Source organism: Notechis scutatus, chromosome 3 (genome assembly GCF_049901735.1).
Source record: "Notechis scutatus isolate UNSWTSFEM ecotype Mainland chromosome 3, rNotScu1.2, whole genome shotgun sequence".
NCBI lineage: Eukaryota > Metazoa > Chordata > Lepidosauria > Squamata > Elapidae > Notechis > Notechis scutatus.
Genome location: NC_142011.1, coordinates 178,423,795 through 178,436,437, shown reverse-complemented (window position 1 = coordinate 178,436,437; position 12,643 = coordinate 178,423,795). Strand labels below are relative to the sequence as shown.

General features: G+C 41.4%; 1 protein-coding gene and 1 long non-coding RNA gene across 20 annotated transcripts in view; both read right to left on the bottom strand.

Annotated features, from left to right (window-relative positions):
* Window positions 1–5,327, bottom strand: part of PKIA (cAMP-dependent protein kinase inhibitor alpha) — a 37,122-nt gene extending 31,795 nt beyond the window's left edge. For 4 of the 19 annotated variants that reach the window (XM_087961892.1, XM_087961909.1, XM_087961894.1 and 1 more), the window contains exon 1: window positions 4,780–5,230. The gene's annotated coding sequence lies outside the window, so the exon portion shown is untranslated. Of the gene's footprint in view, window positions 1–4,083; window positions 4,551–4,779 lie in introns of those variants that run through there. The other 15 variants (XM_087961897.1, XM_087961895.1, XM_087961899.1 and 12 more) reach the window with 10 other exon arrangements.
* Window positions 1–12,643, bottom strand: part of LOC148131504 (uncharacterized) — a 201,399-nt gene that overhangs the window by 35,862 nt on the left and 152,894 nt on the right. The gene's annotated exons all lie outside the window — the stretch shown is intronic.

Below are 12,643 nucleotides of genomic sequence, written 5' to 3'. Positions count from 1 at the left end.
TTCATTTATAAATAAAATCATTAACAGTGTGAAAAAGCTGTTGTCCTGTAGCTTCAAGTGGAAATGTGTGACTCTGGGAATAGGGACTTCTTTGTCCAAGTCCAACAATCTTACACTACACTTGCTCTACATATTAATTGTGGTAGGCAACTTATAAGAAAAGGGTAAAAGTCAAGACATTTGTTAGTTTTTCTTCAGAAACTAGGAACTCAGTGGATGAGGATGTTATGAGAAAGAAAAAGTAGTCCTGTCTTTCATATGGGCAGGCTGCCTAATCCTTTCTATGGCATATTGATACTATATAGCAGGGCTGTCAAATTGGCCACCCCATCCCCATTTTAATGAAGGGAGAATAAAGTCACAATACATCATGTATTGATGTTCTCACAAGTTTGATATCCCTGCTATATAGCAATAGCATAGCATGTACTGTAGACTTTTATACAGCTTCATAGTGCTTTACAGCACTCTGTAAGCAGCTTTCTGCAGGAATTTTCTGCATGTTGGGCAATAATTAGAAGCAATACAAAATACTAGCCCTGGGTTTATTTCTTTACAATAGTTTTCCAACCTTTCTGCCTTTGTGGTCTGGTGGGGAGAAGTGGGGATGATTCAGCACAAACGGTTGACACACACACCCACTGCTCATGCAAATGATGTGCGCACACCCACTCATGCAAGTGGGGAAGCATGCATGAATGATCTCGCCTACTCCTTACATGGCCCAGTTCTGAATGACTCAAGGCCAGAGGTTGGGGATCCCTGCTTTACAGCTTCTCTTCATTTTAGATTTAAAATTTGCTTCATTTTATTTGATTATTTATTTATTATAATATGCCTCCTTTTATTTGAGCTTATGTACTCAGGACTCTCATTATCTGAATTCACTCTCTATTCTTTCCTCAACCTTTTTAACTATATAAACTCCTATAGAACACCCTAGTTCTAACAAAGGTTTCATTATTCAACTATCTCAGCTAATAGTAAATTAATAAGATCAGCTATACCATGGTGTATACTGAATAATGAAGGCCAATTAAACACAATAGTCAAGATTTATACTTGTCAATATAGGCCTCCATTATAAGCACCTATTTTAAAACTTCTCAATTATTTGGAAAACACCCATATTAAAGAAAGTAAAAAACAAACACCTTTTTGGTATGAGACCAAAGCTTTGTAATAGTCTATATGTAGAGTCCCACGAATTACAAGTCTTTGGCCCATATGAAAAAGATACCTGAAACATATACACTGCTCAAAAAAATAAAGGGAACACAAAAATAAGACATCCTAGATCTGAATGAATGAAATATTCTCATTAAATACTTTGTTCATTACGTAGTTGAATGTGTTGACAACAAAATCACACAAAAATTATCAATGGAAATCAAATTTAGCCACCCATGGAGGTGTGGATTTGGAGTTACACTCAAAATTAAAGTGGAAAAAAACACTACAGGCTGATCCAACTTTGATGTAATGTCCTTAAAACAAGTCAAAATGAGGCTCAGTAGTGTGTGGGTGGCCTCCACGTGCCTGTATGACCTCCCTACAATGCCTGGGCATGCTCCTGATGAGGTGGTAGATGGTCTCCTGAGGGATCTCCTCCCACACCTGGACTAAAGCATCCTCCAACTCCTGGACAGTCTGTGGTGCAATGTGGCATTGGTGGATGGAGCGAGACATGATGTCCCAGATGTGCTCAATTGGATTCAGGCCTGGGGAATGGGCGGGCCAGTCTATAGCATCAATGCCTTCATCTTGCAGGAACTGCTGACACACTCCAGCCACATGAGGTCTAGCATTGTCTTGCATTAGGAGGAACCCAGGGCCAACCGCACTAGCATATGGTCTCACAAGGGGTCTAAGGATCTCATCTCAGTACCTCATGGCAGTCAGGCTACCTCTGGCGAGCACATGGAGGGTTGTACGGCCCCCTAAAGAAATGCCACCACAGACCATTACTGACCCACTGCCAAACCGGTCATGCTGGAGGATGTTGCAGGCAGCAGAATGTTCTCCACAGCGTCTCCAGACCCTGTCTCCTGTGCTCAGTGTGAACCTGCTTTCATCTGTGAAGAGCACAGGGCGCCAGTGGTGAATTTGCCAATCTTGGTGTTCTCTGGCAAATGCCAAACGTCCTGCATGGTGTTGGGCTGTAAGCACAACCCCCACCTGTGGACAACAGGCCCTTTTATCACCCTCATGGAGTCTGTTTCTGACCACTTGAACAGCCACATGAACATTTGTGGACCACTGGAGGTCATTTTGCAGGGCTCTGGCAGTGCTCCTCCTGTCCCTCCTTGCACAAAGGCGGAGGTAGCGGTCCTGGGTAGCGGTCCTGGGTTGTTGACCTCCTACGGCCTCCTCCACGTCTCCTGATGTACTGGCCTGTCTCCTGGTAGTGCCTCCATGCTCTGGACACTACGCTGACAGACACAGCAAACCTTCTTGCCACAGCTCGCATTGATGTGCCATCCTGGATGAGCTGTACTACCTGAGCCACTTGTGTGGGCTGTAGACTCCGTTTCATGCTACCACTAGAGTGAAAGCACCGCCAGCATTCAAAAGTGACCAAACCCATCAGCCAGAAAGCATAGGAACTGAGAAGTGGTCTGTGGTCACCACCTGCAGAACCACTCCTGTATTGGGGATGTCTTGCTAACTGCCTATGCTTTCCACCTGTTGTCTATTCCATTTGCACAACAGCATGTGAAATTGATTGTCAATCAGTGTTGCTACCTAAGTGGACAGTTTGATTTCACAGAAGTGTGATTGACTTGGAGTTACATTGTGTTGTTTAAGTGTTCCCTTTATTTTTTTGAGCAGTGTATTTATGAACATGAAACCCTTCTGTACCATATTAGTCATTTTTATCAAAATAACATATAACTTATTTTCCTTGGATTAAAGAGGGTTAAAAATTATCATAAAGGGTTTCACTATTAAAAGAATAGTAAAATGTGGTATTTAGGCAATATTAGGAATGCTTTCCAGTAAGCATTTTCCTTTTTCTAGTTTTGCTAACCAGAACAAATGCTGATTATTTATTCCTAGTTAATTGCTTTCAACAAACAGAGGAAGCTTCCTTGATGCTCAACAGACTATTGGCATAACACATTTTGCATTCTGGCACAAAGTACATTTTCAAGCTGGAAACAGTTTCATTTATTGAGGGAAATCATCTAGACAACCCGCAAGGGTGGGGAGGGAGGGGGAATAATCCAAATGCTTCCAATTTTGAAAGCATCCAACAGTAAATATGGGGGCTGCTTCTTGGCACATTTTCTGTAATTGAACACAGCTAGCATCAGAAGTCCAGAAATCTTTATGGAAAAATAGTTGGTGAGAATCTCTATGAATGAATTATTGACTTTGTTAAATATAATTAAATGGATGGTTACCAACCCAGCCTAGGCAAAATGATTCAACTCAGAACTAAATATATGACAATCTTACATTTGACAGGATTTTCAGGAATTCTTTTCAGCAGATCAAAGCTGTTAAACCCCCCACCAATGGACGCTAGAAGGCAACAAAGAGACACATAACTCAACTCTCTGCTGCTGCCTAGTGGTCATCTGACTTTATGCAGCCCAGATCAGCTAAGTAAATCTGCGATTCAGCACCCAGTAGGGCTCGCTCTTCATAATTATACGTATAGCCTCCTCCACAAAACGCCGATCTTATTCTGAATCGGGTAGGTGAACCATTGAATATATAATAAAGGAGACCACGTATTCCATGCTCACTCCCATTCAACCAATACATTTAAAATTATCTTGCTAACTGGATCTGAGGAAATCACATTTTTGAGAACAGGTTCTTGAACGCAGGCCATCAATCGCTCGCGGATACTTCATGTCAACCAGCACTGCAAATTTATGTGTATGAATTAAAATGGCTGCTTGTGCAGGAGAAAAATGGAGGTAAGCTAACCTTTTCGAGCAACTCTCGGGGTGGTAGCAGGAAAAATGAAGGAAGCAGTGTGGCACGCAACAGTGAGTTCGAGGAGGAATGTTTAAGAATAACACCCTCCACCCCCGAAACCTGAACCCGACCCTTCCCACTGTAGCCTACCTTTCTATCAACGGAGAGTTAACATAATAAGTCACATAGTTTAAGCTTCGCAGCCAGCCCGATGGAGCTCATTTCTGCCTGCCGAGATCCCACGGACCACCTCGGATGCCTTTCATTGAAGCAACACGCAGGTTCCGAGGAGGCGCAATCCAGGATTCGCCACACCGACCTTCCTCCCGGCTTTCTTCCCCCCCTCCTCCTGCCGTCCCTCCCACTCGCGACTATTTTTAGGCAGCCGAGAAAACAAGCGCTGACCCTTCGGGCGCGGGGAGGCGCCTTCTGCGCGCGAAAAGGCCGGGCTCTGCGCTGGGGGAGGTGGGGGGGAAAGGGCGAGGGGCTCCTCGCCGCTTGAAAACCGAAGGACGCGCGTCCCGGCCGCAAAGGCGCGCGCTGCTCTGAGGGGGAACCAGCCGCCGTCCTCCCTCAAGAGCGGAGGCGGGCTGGCCGGCTTGAGGGAAGCTGGCGGGGATCCCGGCTTGGATTCCGGCAGTGAAACGCTCCTCGATTAACTCCCGCTTTTCAGCAGCTCCGCTACGCGTCTTTCGAGCGGGTTATCGAGCCACATTCACACGCCTCTGCCCAAGCACGTGCTACGCCCCCCCACCGCCTTTTCGTCTCCCGCGGGCTCCATTCCCTTCTCCTCCCCACGCCGTTTAGTTACGCCTCGGGAGGAGAGCAACGTGCGCGTCGACTCACCTTTCCGACGACCGATTATTTAACGCATCTGCTTGGCCTCTGGCTACGGCTAAACCGCGGCTAGGCGCCTGTTTTCAAGCAGTTTATAGCCCAGCCGCCCCCTGCGGCTGAGGTTTTTAAAAGAACGCCGGGGAAGGAGGGTTGGCCAGGCAGATGCCCGGGGGGGACTCCCGCTGTCAGTCATACCCCAGTATACAGCTTGCAGCTGCTGATTCCAAATTCACGGCAGTCCTGCTGCATGAAGTCATCTGCTGCTACTCCTCCTCCCCTATAGCTTACCGCATTCAGTTTCTACACCGCGGAGTGGAGGGGGTGGCGAACAGGTTTCCCCCCCTCCTCCCCTTCCCCGTGGAAGGCTGGCTGGGTCGAGGATGCGCTTTCCTGGATTTCAAGGTGACGAGAAGTTCGGCGTTTCTCTTGAAGGTTCGCACGTACCAACCGTCCTTCCTGGAAACGGGGGGCGCTTGGAGGACCAAGGGAAATTTCCCCACCTCCCTTGGCTCCGACCCCGATTTAGAGGCTGAATGGACTCTCCCACTCACTGGAACGCCCCTTTCCCCCTCCTCGAATTTGTCTTCAGGGGCCGACTACGTTGTGCAGAAGGCTTGGCGTTTAGGGAGCTCCAGCGCTATCGCTTTCCTTTGGACAGAACGGGCTGGTGGGCGATCAAACGAAAACCTGTTTTTTTCTTTTGCCGGTCTGGGGATGGGAAAGGCAGGGCACAACCCTTTCCTATTGAAAAGTCTCCTACATACATCTATCATATAAACACACTCAAAGACACACTTGCAAGAAAAATTAATATTTTCTTTTTGTTTTAGCATTTCTTCTCCACTTGCTCACCTGCTTACAATAATGTTAGCACACGATTTGTGCCATTTCTTCTGCATATTCTTTCAGCTAGTCATCCAGAAGGGATTAGGCAATTAGTGGTGGCACATCTGCAAATTTGCCATATCTGCTTTTACATCCAGATCATCTTAAGTGAGGTAGGAAGGACTATTTAAAGAGCACCATCTCTTGAAGAGGTCATCCTCCCCTTGATGTGGAAGCATTCTGCTATCAAAGGGGATAGTAGAATGAACCATCTATGAGGAATATTGCTTATTCTAGTTGGTGTCAACTATTATCAACGAACAGGCAGATTTTTCTTCATGACAAGGTCTTTGTAACCTGGTCCTTCAGGTCTTCCAATCCACTGTTGAACTTGCTGCTGGTAATTTTCTTCCATCTTTCCCAACATTTAGAACCTTTTCCAGATATCTGATAATATCTAAGTTGGAATAATTTAAACCTGGTCATTTGTGTCTTGAGTAAAAACTCTGGACTGATTTATTCAATGATCCATTTGTTTGTTTTGACTGCAGAGGGTAGTTTCAGGACTTTTTTTTCTAACTCCAATATTAAAAAAAAACACCTTAAAGTTCAAGAAAGTTCTTTCTATTCCAGTCCAACTTTCACTTCCATAGAATATCACACTACTTGTATAATTTTGATCTTTCTAAGTATAGATACATCACTGCATCTGAATCTTTTAAGGTCTTCATGGCTGGTCTGTTGAGTGCTCTAATCTGCAGTTTTTCTGGATTGATTCGTCTTTTACTGTTGATGGCTGATCATAAAAGGCAGAAATTGTCCACTAATTCAATATCTTCTTTGTCAAATGAGGGATTTACATCTTTCCTTATTTGAGTTCTCAGACTAAGAGGTAAATGGTTATACTATGTCGCGTCCCAATATTGTAAGTTCCATGACTGAAATGGCGAGCTATTTTCTACCATAATTGGTAACAATATTTCAATCACTAATTAATATAGTGATGATGTCTTGCTTTATGACTGCATTGCTTAGCGTCCAAAATTTTGGTCTCAGTTGTGGCTATAAGTCAATTACTTATAATCGCAACTACTACCAGTATATGGTTTTACACATGACCATCAGAACGTAGTGTATCAGCAACTACATCCTCACTGGTGCTGAACACAGCTGTTGTGGGTAATATTAGATCTTTCGTTAGTAAGAATTGAATTCAGAGGCTACTGGGTTTTATACTATGTCCCTGTGGTGCCTTTAGATCAAAGAGTAAACAAACTTTTATTGGATGTTAATGGTAAAGCAAGGGGACAGTTTTACTTATGGGACAGCACAAAGTATTAATTGATGAAAGATGTTGGTTATCTCCTTTAAATCAGTGGTGGTCTTCTGTCCTGTACAAAGGCAGATAGATAAACTCCACAAAGCATCCATACAAAGTCTTTTTTAATTGGTTCATCAGGCATCCTCAATAACTCACAGTTATGATGAGATTCTTCTCAATGTCCAATCCTTTGCATATCTGTCTTTCTGGGTAAAAAGATGGTTATCTCTTATCCCTTTTATCCCATATCATAGAAGCAGGGGGTAGAGATGCAAAGCGCAGCTGCTTTGTGCGACACAGAAGAGTGCTGTTGAAGCAACCGGGATCATGTAGGCTTGCAGGAGGTGAGTTAGAATGCCTCTGCGCCTGCGCAAACACCTCTGTGCCTGCACAAAGTGTGTGTTTGGTGCATGCACACATGAAGTATGTGCATGCGCACAAAGCGCGCCCACAAAGCCACACCCACCAAACCGGTGGTAAACATATTTGAATCCCACCACTGCTTTAAACCCCTGCATGGACCTGGTTACCTGCAGGACTGCTTCTCTTCTAGGATTCCTGTTCATTCCACCAGATCTGATAGGATCTGCCTGCTCCAGCTTCTCTCTATTAAACAATGCTACTTGGTGGGACCTCAGAGATGTGACTTCTATGTCATGATACCTGCTTAATGGGACTTTTCCCTTGAGATTTGAAGAATCTTAGTCTTCCTGCCTTCTGGAAATGCATGTAGATCTGGCTCTTCTTCAAAGTACAGATGTTATTGTATTATTTTAATTTTGTTTTGTAGGTAGAGTTTTTATTACATTGTTTTATGAATTGTATTTAGCTACCCGGGGTTTGTATGTAGGATGGACAGCTATAAGCGCATAGGGGGCGTGCATAAGCGCACCAACGTGCCTACCGTCCCTGTCCTATTGTTTCTCTTATTCTTTTATTTTTCTTATATGTAACCATTTCATGTATTCACAACTATGTATACATTTATACTTATTATCTTGTAAACAATTGGCAAATCAAATAAATAAAATAAAATAAATAAATATAAATTATCCCTCTAAGGAAATTACCACTGTCATGGAATCCTGATCCTGATAGGACACAAAATTTTCAGTGATGAAAAGTGCTAGTTATTTTCTTTTAAATAAATAGCACTGGGCCTGGTTATTTGCAGGCCATACAGGAATTTTAACCAAACCCATGAATACTAAAGGCAGAACCATGACAACCTGGTGGCCCCCAACTCTCAACTTATTCATTACGGTATCCATAAGATACCAAAATTGGTCATAGTGTATACTAAAAAGTCTAATAGTCTAATAGTATCAAAAGAATTAATCCCTCATCTGCAAATATAATTCATCACAGTGCCCAATGGTGTTTCTGTCATAGGTCTCTGCCTGAGTCCCACATAAATCATGCTATGATTCTCTTTATCTGCTACCCCAACACCTACTCAACAGTCTTCTGTAGAAAAGGACGGTTGGAGACCAGGCTGAAATTTCAAAAACTATTAGATCCATGGAAAGGCCTCTAGCTGATTTTGAACTTTTTGGTCCCTTAGTTCCAGGGGATTAATCCATCCTTCAGAGATGGATTACAGTGACTGTCTCCCATGTGAGTATCTACTCAAATTGCCACTATGTAGACTCAGATATAAACTGTAATTAGTGTTTGATCATGTCTACTTTTGATTTTTCAACACACTTGCTTTGGTTACTTCATGCGGACACCAGTGGTGGTATTCTACTGGGCCGAATCGGTAGCTCTGACGGTCATCTATGAGTGAACCAGTTCACTTCGATGATCAACTGCTGAGCCCTCCTACCTACCCTGGCTTTATACTGACCTTTATTTCCTGCTTTTCAACCTCAGCTGCTTTGCGCTGCACAGGCGATTGCACACACAGAGAGCTTGCAGCAGAAGGTGAGTTGCAAATGCTACGTGTGCATAAAGCATGCGTTTGGCGCATGCGCACGCAAAGCGTGCGCTCACACTGAACCAGTAGGAAAACTTTTTGAAACCCAGCACTGGTGGACACCTTTCTAGAAACTGAGAGGTGGAACTGAGCAGGTTTAAATAGAGACATGGTTGCTATTTGGAATTGGTAGCCACTACTTGGGGAATTTCTTGTTGAGGATTCTCAGATAGTGAGAAATTTCTGTTAATCAAAGGAGTAGGCAATATGGTGTGTCTGAATGATGAAAGGTGTAAAAGATGCAATTTGAAAGGAACATTCGAAGTCTTCTAGAAAAAGGCCTGCAGCTCTTCAGCAATTGAATGGTTGAAGAGAAAGACAATGCAAAACAGAAGAGACAGCAACCGGTAAGACTCTCTCATCTAATTTGAAAACCCTAGAAAAAGAGGGAAAGAGAGAGGGAGAGTAAGAGAAGCAAATAGCTCCCAAATCTACATAGTTAAAAGTTCAGAAAATTTTCCCATGCCAAGTGAGAGAGGGTAATTAAAATAGGTACTTTATTACTAGAGTCAGGAGAATGAAAGTAGATAAGATGTATAGAAATACAATTGAAGAAAAATAATACTCAAGAAATATAGAATACTTAAGATATGAGAAGAACAGCTTAAAAAAATAAAAGGAGGATTTTTGTAGTATAAACTTGCTGTAAATAATAATTCATGCAGTACTGAACAGTTGAAGGAATAAATCTTTTCTCTCTCTCTCTTCCTCTCCTCTTGGAATAAACCTTAGCTTGTAAATATTATGCTTTCCTTGCCACCTTCAAAACATTTGATGTGGAAAAATGCAATTTGGTCAGACATACAGACAATGTAAATATAGTAGACTACAAGTAACTGTTTGCATTTGTGTGAATATCACCTTACATTATATATTCCAGAAGTGGTATTCAGCAGGTTCTTGCCAGTTCTGGAGAACCGGTAGCAGAAATTTTGAGTAGTTTGGAGAACTGGCAAATCCCACCTCTAACTGGAGATTTTACAGTATTCTTTCCCTGCCAAGCCACGCCCAGAAGAACCAGTAGTAAAAAAATTTGAATCCCACCACTGATGTATTCCCTTTAATATTGATGAGTTGAGCGGTGGCATTTTCAGGGTAGATTATTTTACTTGCATTAGTCTGTGAACTAATAATCCTTCCAGTTCTAATTCTATATATAAATGGAAAACTTTATGCAGTGGAAAATCCTGATAAAGCAGGATTTTCAAAATCCTCAGCCAACTATCCTATTCTGTCCATGGAGTAACATTTCCCAATATTTACTAGTGATGATGGCTGTATTCTGTCTCCAGGATCAGAGGTAGTATATACTGGACCTCAATTAGAACTAATTTCAATTGCTAGGCTGCTAGACTATAAACCAATCTAAATGCTTGAGGTTAGATTTTGCTTTTTTCTGGTTGCCTAGAGCAGGGGTGCCAAACTCATGTGTCACGGTGGCATAACATGACATATCGGGAATTTTTTCCCCTTTGCTAAACTGGGCATGGGTAGGGCCAGTGCATGATGCACCTGGCCTGCGGACTGGGATTTTGAAAGCCCTGGCCTAGAGTTTACAATAGCATTTGCAATCTGTTACCTACTAGTTATTTTGGACTATAACTCCATTGCACTGGATAGCACTAAGTTGAAGAAGAATAGCTCAGAGTAATGTTACTGTATTTCTAGACATGTGAGTGTACTAATGACTTTCAACATGTTTAGAGTTGTTGTCTCTCTGCATAAAATAACTACACTTCTAGAATAAGACAGGTTAGTATTATAACTACCTGATATATAGTGGTCAACATAGGCATGTATTTTCCATGTTGTTACATTATGTAGTTTTCAATACAGATCAGACATGCTATTCCTGAACTAAAATAACTTCAGTCTTTTTCTAATAGATGTTATCCTAATTATACCATCTGAAGAGAATAGTTCTTGTCTCCTATCGCCACACACTGTATTTAATGTTTTCTGCCCTTTCTTGTTCTTTTTACTACCACACCTATTGTGTGATTTTGATTATAAATATCAGTATTCCTCCCAACATGACTTTATATAACTATTTTTAATTGCTTGCAAAATGTATATGCTCTGCATATTTCACATTTTGTGTCCTAGTAATTCTCATGATGGGACTTAAAGCATCAGAACAATCAAGGAAAAGAGTATTCTGGAAATACAAGCTCATAAAATAGAATTTCACATGAGATTTAATTTTGAACCAGTTATGTCTTCAGATGTTTGTGTGGCCTGAAGACAAAAAACAGAACATTGTGCCTTAATCCTTTAATATCTGCTCTCAGGAAAAGAAGTCTGAACATTTTGATCTTGCTCACTCCAATGACATAATTATGTCACCAGCTGCACCTCTTTTATTTCCCTGGCAAAGGAAGTAGAGAATGTTTACCTATTCTGTTGCAGAGTCATTGCCAGTTGAAATAGACTTTACTGAATCGCATGATATCATAAAAATGCTATTGGGAATAACCATTTTCAGCCATGTTAGAGTTCTTAAAATGCCCAAATGGTCAAACCTGCTATTTTAGTAGCTATTTTTAGAATTTCATGTTACTATTTTATTATTGGATCAATATACAAAATGAGTTCCTGACAAGAAGGTTTTATGAATTTCCTCTATTTGCTGCTGAAGCAGGCCTGGAAGGGCCATTCAAGCAAAATGAGTATTTATATGTGTGTGAGTAAGAAAGAGGGGAAAAGAAATAATAGTTGTGTATTTCCAACTGTTTCTTGGGGACTTCATAACATCTATAAATGAAATATGTCTTACCTGGTGAATAACAAATAAAACTCCTATGAAAATCAAAGTTATGAGAATGCAACTTTTCCAATGGTGCTACATACAGCACACTAGTTCTATTGAGCAACCCTAAAAATAAAAACAAGGAGCAACTCTGTTTCAAATGGTACCCAGAGAAATGAATCGGAAGAAGAGCTTTTAGTCAGCCTTTCATTGGTGCTGTAGCCAAAAGGTAAAATCAGTTCAGGAATATCAAGCCACACAAACATACTTAACCACATCTTTTGAAGCTATTCACATAGTATAGGTTAAGATCATGATTGTTTTTAATGCTCTAGTTTCAAACATTGTTTTGAAAGAGAGTTTTCCCCATATTTTATTTCATATTTCCAGCTGCTTCTTGTTTCAGGATCCATCTAAAATGCAAAAACAAATGACCGCCAGAGTAGAAAATGTTCCTTATTTCTCAAAAAGCAAACAAATAAGGTTAAAGATGCCAGACTAAACTATACGGAGCACAGAAACAGAAGCTACAGCTTTAGTTGAATCTGGAATGAACCAGTCCAATTTATTTCTGAGCAGGAAGGTGTGATTGGTTGGATTAAATGAATAGGCTGATTTTTTTCTGATGTACTTTCTGATATGTTAACTATATGTGTGTTTGTTAACCTTATATGATATGTGCAAAACAGTCTGTTTTGAGAGCATTATGCTTTCCTCACGGAATACACTGTTTTGATCACTTTGGAAATGCTTCGTCCATTTCTAGAAATGTTTCTTTCTGGTAAGAGCTAATTTGCGTAACCAAGAACAAAGTGAAGAACCTCTGACGATAGCGAATGAGCTTTACATGACGGGTTGATGAACTGATTACAGTCTATTGTGGATCATTCAAAGGAAAATTGTTCTCAAACTTGGCATCTTACAGGAGGAACATGTAGGTTAGATTGTTGATACTGTTTGATATTTATGTATTTATCAAATTTGTATTGGCAAGTTTGTG